The sequence below is a fragment of the Bidens hawaiensis genome, unplaced genomic scaffold (assembly GCF_021521415.1).
Source record: "Bidens hawaiensis isolate Kalapana, Puna unplaced genomic scaffold, B.hawaiensis_p1.1 tig00015252_1, whole genome shotgun sequence".
Lineage (NCBI taxonomy): Eukaryota > Viridiplantae > Streptophyta > Magnoliopsida > Asterales > Asteraceae > Bidens > Bidens hawaiensis.
This window is the reverse complement of record NW_027492360.1, coordinates 377,837-389,763: the sequence shown is the minus strand read 5'-3', so window position 1 is coordinate 389,763 and position 11,927 is coordinate 377,837.

The following is an 11,927-nucleotide window of genomic DNA, read 5'->3' as shown; positions in this document are numbered from 1 at the left end:
ACATAAGAACTTTATAGAAAATGACTACTTCATCTTCTTCAACATAAGAAATCCAACAAGAAACCTTCTCATTATCTTCTTCATCTCCTTTAACATTTTCACACTTTACTTTCAATTTTCATCAATTCCAATCTTCACAACAACTACATTTCATATATCCAACATTTCAACCTACATTATTCATTTAAAAACTACTTTCATTGTAATGGAGTTATTAACCCGTTACATAAAAATAAAATATATCAAAATAATACAAATATATTAAATAAAGTCCAAAATAGATATATATTGTTTAAGAATTAAATACGCTACTTTAAAACCTTGAGTTACAAATGAAATATACAAATTAGTGAGACACGATTTAAGAAAAAACATCTTTTACGTTAAAGTTTTAAGGACTAGATGCAAACAATTGAAAAATAAATGGGTTAAAAGTTAAAAAAAAACTAAACCTATTTAAACATAAAACCTTAAACATTCCCGCTGCTATTTTACACCTCCATCTTTTTCTTCCTTCTTCTTCTTCCTTCTTCTTGGTTTTCCGGCAGAACTGAATTTTCCGCGGTATTCGCATAGGTTTGCTATTTGGTTGCCAAGTACTTTGTAGTGCCATATGGCTCTAATAGAAACGTCCGCGAAACAGTTTTGGATCCGTCCCCATTTACCGGATTCGTCTAGGAGACATTTCGGACGCGTTTCGCCGCCGTTTCCGTCCCCAAACCGTCCCCGAGACGGGGAATCAACCTTAATCGGCGTTAATGTGCAACACAGGAAAGGACTACTTTCATCAACGAGCATGTCAATAGTCAAAAGTGTGTTTACACATATGAGGTTGTTCTTGGGTTTGATATTAACTAAGAACCATACCAACTTTAAAGGAAAGGACTACTTTCATCAACACAAACATACTCCAACATAACAACTTTATAGAAAATGACTACTTCATCTTCTTCAACATAAGAATTCCAACAAGAAACCTTCTCATTATCTTCATCATCTCCTTCAACATTTTCACACTTTACTTTTAATTTTCACTAATTCCAATCTTTACAACAACTACATTACATATATCCAACATTTCAATCATGCATTATTCATTTAAAAACTAGTTTCATTGTAATGGAGTTATTAACCCGTTGCTTAAAAATAAAGTATATAAAAAAATACAAATATATTAAATAAAGTCCAAAATAGATATATATTGTTTAAGAATTAAATACGTTACTTTAAAATTTAAAGTTAAAAATGAAATATACAAATTAGTGAGATACGATTTAAGAAAAAACATGTTCTATGTAAAAGTTTTAAGGACTAGATGCAAACAAGTGAAAAATAAATGGGTTAAAAGTTACAAAAAAAACTAAACCTATTTAAACATAAAACCTTAAACATTCCCGCCGCTATTTAACACCTCCATCTTTTTCTTCCTTCTTCTTCTTCTTCCTTCTTCTTCTTGGTTTTCTGGCAGAACATAATTTTCCGCGGTATTCGCATGGGTTTGCAATTTGGTTGCCAAGTACTTTGTAGTGCCATATGGCTCTAATAGAAACGTCCCCGAAACAGTTTTGGATTCGTCCCCATATACCGGATTCGTTTAGAAGACATTTCGGATGCGTTTCGCCGCCGTTTCCGTACCCAAACCGTCCCCGAGACGGGAAATCAACCTTAATCGGCATTAAAGTGCATCATAGGATATGACTACTTTCATCAACGAGCATGTCAATAGTCAAAAGTGTGTTTACACATATGAGGTTGTTCTTGGGTTTGATATTAACTAAAAACCATACCAACTTTAAAGGAAATGACTACTTTCATCAACACAAACCTACTCCAACACAAGAACTTTATAGAAAATGACTACTTCATCTTCTTCAACATAAGAACTCCAACAAGAAACCTTTTCATTATCTTCTTCATCTCCTTCAACATTTTCACACTTTGCTTTCAATTTTTATCGATTCCAATCTTCACAACAACTACATTACATATATCCACCATTTCAATCATGCATTATTCATTTAGAAAACTACTTTCATTGTAATGGAGTTATTAACCCGTTACTTAAAAATAAAATATATAAAAAAATACAAATATATTAAATAAAGTCCAAAATAGATATATATTGTTTAAGATTTAAATACGTTACTTTAAAACCTTAAGTTACAATTGAAATATACAAATTAGTGAGACACGATTTAAGAAAACACATCTTTTATGTAAAAGTTTTAAGGACTAAATGCAAACAAGTGAAAAATAAATGGGTTAAAAGTTAAATAATAAACTAAACCTATTTAAACATAAAACCTTAAACATTTCCGCCGCTATTTCACACCTCCATCTTTTTCTTCCTTCTTCTTCTTGGTTTTCCGGCAGAACTAAATTTTCCGCGGTATTTCGCATGGGTTTGCTGTTTGGTTGCCACATACTTTGTAGTGGCATATGGCTCTAATGTAAACGTCCCCGAAACAGTTTTGGATCCGTCCCCATTTACCGGATTCGTTTAGGAGACGTTTCGAACGCATATCTCCGCCGTTTCCGTCCCCAAACCGTCCCCGGGATGAGGACTAAACCTTAATCGGCGTTAACGTGCATCATATGAAAGGACTACTTTCATCGATGAGGATGTCAATAGTCAAAAGTGTGTTTACACATATGAGGTTGTTCTTGTTTTTGATATTAACTAAGAATGATACCAACTTTAAAGGAAATGACTACTTTCATCAACACAAACCTGCTTTATGACAAGTACTTTATATGAAAGGACTACTTCATTATCTTCAACATACGAACTTCAAAAAGAAACCTTCTCATTATCTTCTTCATCTCCTTCAACATTTTCACACTTTACTTTAAATTTTCATCAATTCCAATTTTCACAACAACAACATTACATATATCCAACATTTAAATCATGCATTATTCATTTAAAAACTACTTTCATTGTAATGGAGTTATTAACCTGTTACTTAAAAATAAAATATATAAAAAAATACAAATATATTAAATAAAGTCCAAAATAGATATATATTGTTTAAGAATTAAATGCGTTACTTTAAAACCTAGAGTTACAAATGAAATATACAAATTAATGAGACACGATTTAAGAAAAAACATCTTTTATGTAAAAGTTTTAAGTACTAGATGCAAACAAGTGAAAAATAAATGGGTTAAAAGTTTTAAAAAAAATTAAACCTATTTAAACATAAAACCTTAAACCTTCCCGCCGCTATTTCACACCTCCATCTTTTACTTCCTTCTTCTTCTTCCTTCTTCTTGGTTTTCCGGCAGAACTCAATTTTCCGCGGTATTCACATGGGTTTGCTATTTGGTTGCCAAGTACTTTGTAGTGCCATATGTGTAACACCCCGACCAAAGGCGGATTATACATCGGGGCGCCACATATTGTTTCATTACTCGTGACACTATTGGGTGTCAATATTTAATAAATACATTTATTCGCGCACGCGCAACGTAAACACAAGATATAAATAAACCAACATAAATCAATATATTATAAATCATAATAATAAAACAGCAATAACTTGTCTTGATACATTTTAATCTAGGTCCAAAATAAAGAAAACTTCCTATGTGTCCACAAGCTCCAAAACAGCTACTGCAAACCTGAACATGTGTTAAAATAAACGTCAAACACTTGCGTGTTGGTGAGAAATCAAGTTTAATACAATACATAGATGACAATAAATCTGCGCGCAACATGTGTATGTCTGGTTTTCAACAAGGGTGTAATCTGATCGGGACCAACTCTAAGATTCATAAGACTGCCAGTGCTCACAATTGAGCTCACAAACAAGACAAACTGTGCATGTGTAAACAAAAGAGAAAATCATAAACGATAGTTCTCCCGTGTTCATCTAATGGTACCATGAGAACTGCGGAATAGACCGACAAGACGGTTAATGATCCACACATACAAATAAACAGCCAAGTCTACGTCCTCAACACATGGGATACTGCGCGACTAAAGTTCATAAACAGTTTAAGACTCTAAGTTTGTATGAACACATGAACATCCCAAAACATTAAAAGCAAAAAGGGATTAGGTACGAGATTACTCACTTGATAAACGATGCGGTGTAAGATAAAGCAAGAACCAACTTTAAACAAGCACAAGTTAACCTATAATTAAGATTATTGTTTTAATGATTTGTTTTAAGTCTTGATTATAAGTTAGCATAATTAATAAGTAAATTATTATATATAATATATATATATTACCGGAAAAGCAGGGCAGAACAGGGAGGAAGACGGAGGCAGAGAGGAAGACGGCAGAGAGAGCAAGGAGCAAGAGAACAGGAGAGATTAAGTGTTTTGTGTGTGTAGTGTTATGAAAATATTATTATTATTTATAGGAAAACCCTAGGAGACATAATCCCTAGAAAAGGGGAAAAGATCTTTAACAGGATCAAGCAAAAGATATCAAAGATATGGCAGCTGCAGAGGCAAGATAAAGCTGTCAGGGAACAGTAAAAAGCATGGGCGGATCAGATAAAGGTACAGGTCAAGCATGGCAAAAGCAGATCTCAAAAGATTATGTCAGTCACTTTTTCTGTCAACCAATGGGGTTGGTGCGCATGCTGCGCCGAAAGTAACTTTTCAGACATAAGGCAGGTTAGGTCAACAGCTCAAAAGATAAGACAACTCAAAAGCAACGGCTAGAATAAACAGAAGAAAACTCAAAGGGTTTAGCGCGAGAAGGCTGACACAGAAGGTCAAGAGAGCGCGAGCGCGAAGGCAGACAGAAACAACCTTAACGCGTCGCGGAAAGAACTACATTTCTAAGCGCGCCGCGGGAAGAATCACATTTCTTAGCGCGCCGCGGGAAGAACTATAATTCTTCGCGCGTCGAGGGATGAACTACGATTCTTAGCGCGCTGCGAGAAGAACTACAAATCCTTAGCGCGTCGCGGGAAGAACTACCGTTCTTAGCGCGCTGCGAGAAGAATTACAATTCTTAGCGCGCTGCGAGAAGAGTTCGTCTCGCGTATCGCTGTACAGGTGGTCTTCACGCAGGATTCCTTGTAAGGGAGTCTGGCGCGTGGAGCTGCGCAGACAACCTTAGGCGGGAAGGAACAAAGGACAACAAAGAGTTAGAAGAAAAAGAGGGAAACAAGGCTAAAGGGCGGGACGGCGACAAGAGGGAAAAGAAGGCGGAAAGAGAGAAGAGGGACGGGACGGGGAAAGAAAGAGAGAGAAAGAGGCGGGAAGGAAAACATTATTATTAAAAATAAAGTATAAGTATAAATAAATATTAAATCATAAAAGAAAGAGATCGGGTCAGAGAAACGGGTACCTGGGTCGGGTCGGATCGGGGCAGATGTTACAATATGGCTCTAATAGAAACGTCCCCGAAATAGTTTTGAATCCGTCTCCATTTACCGGATTCGTTTAGGAGACATTTCGGACGTGTTTCGCCGCCGTTTCTGTCCCCAAACCGATCCGAGACGGGGAATCAACCTTAATCGGCGTTAATGTGCATCATAGGAAAGGACTGCTTTCATCAACGAGCAAGCCAATAGTCAAAAGTGGGTTTACACATAAGAGGTTGTTCTTGGGTTTAATATTAACTAAGAACCGTACCAACTTTAAAGGAAATGACTACTTTCATTAACACAAACCTACTCCAACATAAGAACTTTATAGAATATGACTACTTCATCTTCTTCAACATAGAAACTCTAACAAGAAACCTTCTCATTATCTTCTTCATCTCCTTCAGCATTATCACACTTTACTTTCAATTTTCAACAATTCCAATCTTCACAACAACTACATTACATATATCCAACATTTCAATCATGCATTATTCATTTAAAAACTACTTTCATTGTAATGGAGTTATTAACCAGTTACTTAAAAATAAAATATATAAAAAAATACAAATATATTAAATAAAGTCCAAAATAGATATATATTTTTTAAGAATTAAATACGTTACTTTAAAACCTAGAGTTACAAATGAAATATACAAATTAATGAGACACGATTTAATAAAAAAAATCTTTTATGCAAAATTTTTAAGGACTAAATGCAAACAAGTGAAAAATAAATGGGTTAAAAGTTTTTTTTAAAAAAACTAAATCTATTTAAACATACAACCTTAAACATTCTCGCCGCTGTTTCACACCTCTATCTTTTTCTTCCTTCTTCTTCTTGGTTTTCCGGCAGAACTGAATTTTCCGCGGTATTCGCTTGGGTTTCCTGTTTGGTTGCCACATACTTTGTAGTGGCATATAACTCTAATGTAAACGTCCCCGAAACAGTTTTGGATTCGTTCCCATTTACCGGATTCGTTTAGGAGACGTTTCGGACGCGTGTCACCACCGTTTCCGTCCCCGGGACGAGGACTCAACCTTAAACAGCGTTTCTGTGCATCATAGGATAAAACTACTTTCATCAACGAGCATGTTAATAGTCAAAAGTGTGTTTACACATATGAGGTTGTTCTTGGGTTTGATATTAACTAAGAATTATACCAACTTTAAAGGAAAGGACTACTTTCATCAACACAAACCTGCTATAAGATAAGAACTTTAGATGAAAGGACTACTTCATTATCTTCAACATAAGAACTCCAACAAGAAACCTTCTCATTATCTTCTTCATCTCCTTCAACATCTTCACACTTTACTTTCAATTTTAATCAATTCCAATCTTCACAACAACTACAGTACATATATCCAACATTTCAACCATACATTATTCATTTAAAAAACTACTTTCATTGTAATGGAGTTATTAACCCGTTACTTAAAAATAAAATATATAAAAAAATACAAATATATTAAATAAAGTCCAAAATAGATATATATTGTTTAAGAATTAAATACGCTACTTTAAAACCTTGAGTTACAAATGAAATATACAAATTAGTTAGACACGATTTAAGAAAAAACATCTTTTATGTAAAAGTTTTAAGGACTAGATGCAAACAAGTGAAAAATAAATGAGTTAAAAGATAAAAAAAAAAAAAAACTAAACCTATTTAAACATAAAACCTTAAGCATTCCCGCCGCTATTTCACACCTCCATCTTTTTCTTCCTTATTCTTCTTGGTTTTCTGGCAGAAATGAATTTTCCGCCGGAATTCGCATGGGTTTGTTATTTGGTTGCCAAGTACTTTGTAGTGACATATGGCTATAATGGAAACATCCCCGAAACAGTTTTGGATCCGTCCCCATTAATCGGATTCGTTTAGGAGACGTCTCGGACACGTTTTTCCGCCGTTTTCGTCCCCAAACCGTCCCTGGGACGGGGACTCAACCTTAATCGGCGTTTCCGTGCATCATAAGAAAGGACTACTTTCATCAATGAGCATGTCAATAGTCAAAAGTGTGTTTACACATATGAGGTTGTTCTTGGGTATGATATTAACTATGAACAATACCAACTTTATAGGAAAGGACTACTTTAATTAACACAAACCTGCTCCAACATAAGAACTTTATAGAAAACGACTACTTCATCTTCTTCAACATAAGAACTCAAACAAGAAAACATTCTCATTATCTTCTTCATCTCGTTCAACATCTTCACCCTTTACTTTCAATTTTCATCAATTCCAATATTCACAACAACTACATTACATATATCCATAATTTCAACCATGCGCGCGTTACTCATTTAAGAACTACTTTCATTGTATTAGAGTTTCTAACCCGTTACTTAAAAATAAAATATATAAAAAATACAAATATATTAAATAAAGTCCAAAATTGATATATATTGTTTATGAATTAAATACTTTACTTTAAAACCTAGAGTTACAAATGAAATATACAATCTAGTGAAACAAGATTCAAGATTTTTTATGCAAAAGTTTAAAAGTCTTAAGGACTATATGCATACAAGTGAAAAATAAATGGCTTAAAAGTTAAAAAAAAAAACTAAACATATTTACACCTAAAACCTAAAATATTCCAGCCACTATTTCACACCTCCATCTTTTTCTTCCTTCTTCTTCTTCCTTCTTCTTCTTGGTTTTCTGGCAGAAATGAATTTTCCGCCGGAATTCGCATGGGTTTGCCATTTGGTTGCCAAGTACTTTGTAGTGGCATATGGCTCTAATGAAAACGTCCCCGAAACAGTTTTGGATCCGTCCCCATTAACCGGATTCGTTTAGGAGACGTTTCGAACGTGTTTCGCCGTCGTTTACGTCCCCGAACCGTGGACTTAACCGGCGTTTCTGTGCATCAACGAGCATGTCAATAGTCAAAAGTGTGTTTACACATATGAGGTTGTTCTTGGGTTTGATATTAACTAAGAACCATACCAACTTTATAGGAAATGACTACTTTCATTAACACAAACTTGCTCCAATATAAGAACTTTATAGAAAATGACTACTTCATCTTCTTCAGCATAAGAACTCCAATAAGAAACCTTCTCATTACAATCTTCATCTTCTTCAACATCTTCACACTTTACTTTCCATATTCATCAATTCCAATCTTCACAATAACTACATTACGTATATCCAACATTTCAACCATGCATTACTCATTTAAGAACTACTTTCACTGTAATGGAGTTATTAACCCGTTACTTAAAAACATCTTTTGTTCGGATACATGCTCTTATCTATCAACTAATTCCTCATCTTTAGAGGAAATATGCAACACCACAAGAGTGTTAGAAATGCAATTGAGTGTACTAAACTCCTATTCGGTAACTTAGGGTATGCACAGCTTATGTAACATCCCAAAATTTCAATAAATAATATTTTAAATATTATCTCTTAAGGTGGACAAGTTTACTTAAGATGGTAAATAAAATAATAATAAAAGAGGGAAAGAGAAGTAGGCTAATTAGAGAGAATTAATCATGGACCAAAAAGGAAAGATGGGTCTTAGGTCCATGGGCTTAAGGGAGTATAAATACCCCTTAAACCCTAATCCTTTCCATTTCCATCCATATTTTTCATCTTATTCTCTCTACACCTTAAAAACAAACACTTAAGCCATAAAATACCTTCCTTAGCTGCCACCCATTATCCAAACCATAAACCGATCAAAGTAATCATAGATCTTCGATCATACAAGTGAGCTAACGAGTCCAAGGTCGTGTATCAAGCTAGCCGTGACCCTACTAACGTCTAAAGGTACGTTTTAAGCTTAAAGGTCACATTTTTATGAACATTTTGCCATGGAACTTGACCCTAGGGTAGATCGGGTCTAGATGCTCCATAAAAATACAAACTTGAGGATTAAAATGGATGAAATGGACTCATAGATATAAACGGTTCATAAAGGAAACCCTAAATCTAGCCTAGAACGTTTTAAAGCTATAAAGGTCTAAGCTTTATGCCTAAAACGAAATAGGTCTTGAAGCCGTGATAGTAATGGGTGTAAAACAGTTATGAATGATGGCCAAAAAGGGTCTAAAAGTTCATGAATCGAACCGTAGAACGGTAACTGAGCATGGTAGAAGCATAAAAATGGAAAGATGGGCTGAACTGGGTGTTCTCGGCCAACCCATGTCCTCGGCCAGATACGGGATCTCGGTCAACGAGAGTTCTCGGTCAACCTGAGATTTCGGCCAATGAGTTCTCGGCCACAGATTTCGGTCAACGTTTTCGGTCAACCATGTGGTTCTCGGTCACGAGTTCCCTGCCAAAGGGTTCTCGGCTGATCAGACCTCTATTGGGTTTTGGGCTTGAGTCCAGTTGGGCCCAAGTACCATAATGGACAGTGGGCTAAGCCCATATCTAATATAAGGCAAACTAACCCATTATCTTAGACTTAGCAAACAAGCCCAACTTAGAAAATAACTTAAAATGTTAATGGAAAATGTGTTAAGACAGTTAATGAAAATAAAATTTTTCCAAACTGACCTGGCAGCTTAACCCCAGCCAGGGGCTCTGCCCCTTGGACCCCGCTAGGGGCAGCCGCCCCTAGAACCCCGCTGCCAGGGGTGCTGCCCCTGGACCCCCGTTCGTTGTGGGTTATATAAAGATAGAAATACGATATGAGTAGCAATAGTTAATTGATACATGTAAATATTATACAGTTAGCCATGCACAACTCAAGAAGTGTTGGTGCATTTTGTGACCGTCGCAATGCAATTCAGACCAGCGGAGACGCCAACGGCGAAGTTAGAACAACTTCGCCTTAGGCGAAGTTATAACAACTTCGCCAACGGCGAAGTTGTAACAACTTCTGCCTTAGGCGAAGTTATAACAACTTCGCCATAGGCGAAGTTAAGAACAACTTCGCCTACTGGCCAAGCCCAAGCCCGAGAAGATGTTTTGTCTATATATATGTGTGTCTTGTTTAGGTTTGGTATCCAGAAAATAAGAGTATTGTGATATAGTTCATTTGTCTAGAGAGTAAAAGATAGGAAGTGTCGTGAGAGACGACCCGAGGTAGAGCTCACCTCGGGTCGGACGTGTTTCTGTTTATGTTACGGTATGTAACGTGTTTTGATTATTATAAAGAATCTGCAGATTTGTTTATCCCGTTCTTGTATTTGTTCGTGTATTTGTTCGTGTACGTGTTTGTGTTCTTCGTCTTGTACACCATTAACGAGTCCAGGAGGATTCCGCACTCCTAGACCTCGTGCGGATCTCGTATCGATCGGCGACGCCCCCGGGGGAACCTACATGTGGTATCAGAGCCTTAGGCTCTTATGCTATGGTTCGAGATCTGCGTTTTGGTGTTTCTGGCACGTTTCTGTGCGTTTCTGGCCGAACAGAGCCGCAGGCGAAGTTATTGTTCATCAGGCGAAGTTGCCGTCACTGTTCGTAGGGTTTCAGCGAAGATATAAGGTTAAGCGAAGTTATCCACAACTTCGCCTACCTCACAAGTTCGCTTATCAGTCAGGCGATGTTATGGACAGGCGAAGTTATAGCCAGGCGAAGTTATGGACTGGCGATGTTAACTTTAGGCGAAGTTAACGAGAGAAAAAAAAAAGTATTTTGGTGTTTTCGTCTGTATGGCCAGGTGTACACGATTATTGTGAGACCGAAGACGTTGTTCCGTCAACGAGTGAAACTTGTTATCTCTTGGTCTTACGTGTGAACAAATACGTGTCAACTCTGGATATGGAGTTGAGTTTGAGAATGGGATATTGATTGAAACTGGATATTGACACATATTTGGGTGTTTGTGGGCAATGAAATTGTTGTTGTTCGAGGTTGACCAACTGAAGAAAGTCAAATTGAACTGAAGGTTTTTGTCATTACTGGATTGCGGTCAGAGCATATTATTTATGTTATTTTCAAGGCGTTCGAGAATTGGATCCTGAAACGTGATGCTTATTTATTGGAGTGAAAATTCTGGAACAAGTTGGATTTAATCGGGAATTAAAGTGTTTATGATCTTGATCGTTATCCCTGGTGATTGAAGATGCTTCAGATTAATTAATGGTCATGTGTTAGATTCTGTCAATGTGGTTTTGTGATGAAATTGATCACTTGATGTTGAGTAGTTGAAGATTAAACCTTATCGTATGCCGACGAGTTGGTGAAGTTGTGGAGGGAGCCCAACTTCATGTGTTGGTGAAGTCAGATGGACTTCACGTGATTGGTTGAGATGATCTATTGGCACGAGGATGCATGCATTTCAAAGACCTCAATCATTATAGTCGGAGAAGCTTACACTGAAGGGGAGATCTGATATGGAAGACGCTGGGTGATTGGTAGATTTGTGAAGCTACAGGACAGTTTCAGACACGGCTGGTTGATGAGCAAACAGAAGATCATCAGTTAAGAGGGAGTCTGTTGGTGCATGTTTTGTAACAGATGATCTTTTGTGTTTGTTAGAATTGAGAGCAACGGTCAAATGGGAGACTGTTGGTGCATTTTGTGACCGTCGCTATGCAATTCAGACCAGCGGAGACGCCAACGGCGAAGTTAGAACAACTTCGCCTTAGGCGAAGTTATAACAACTTCGCCATAGGCGAAGTTA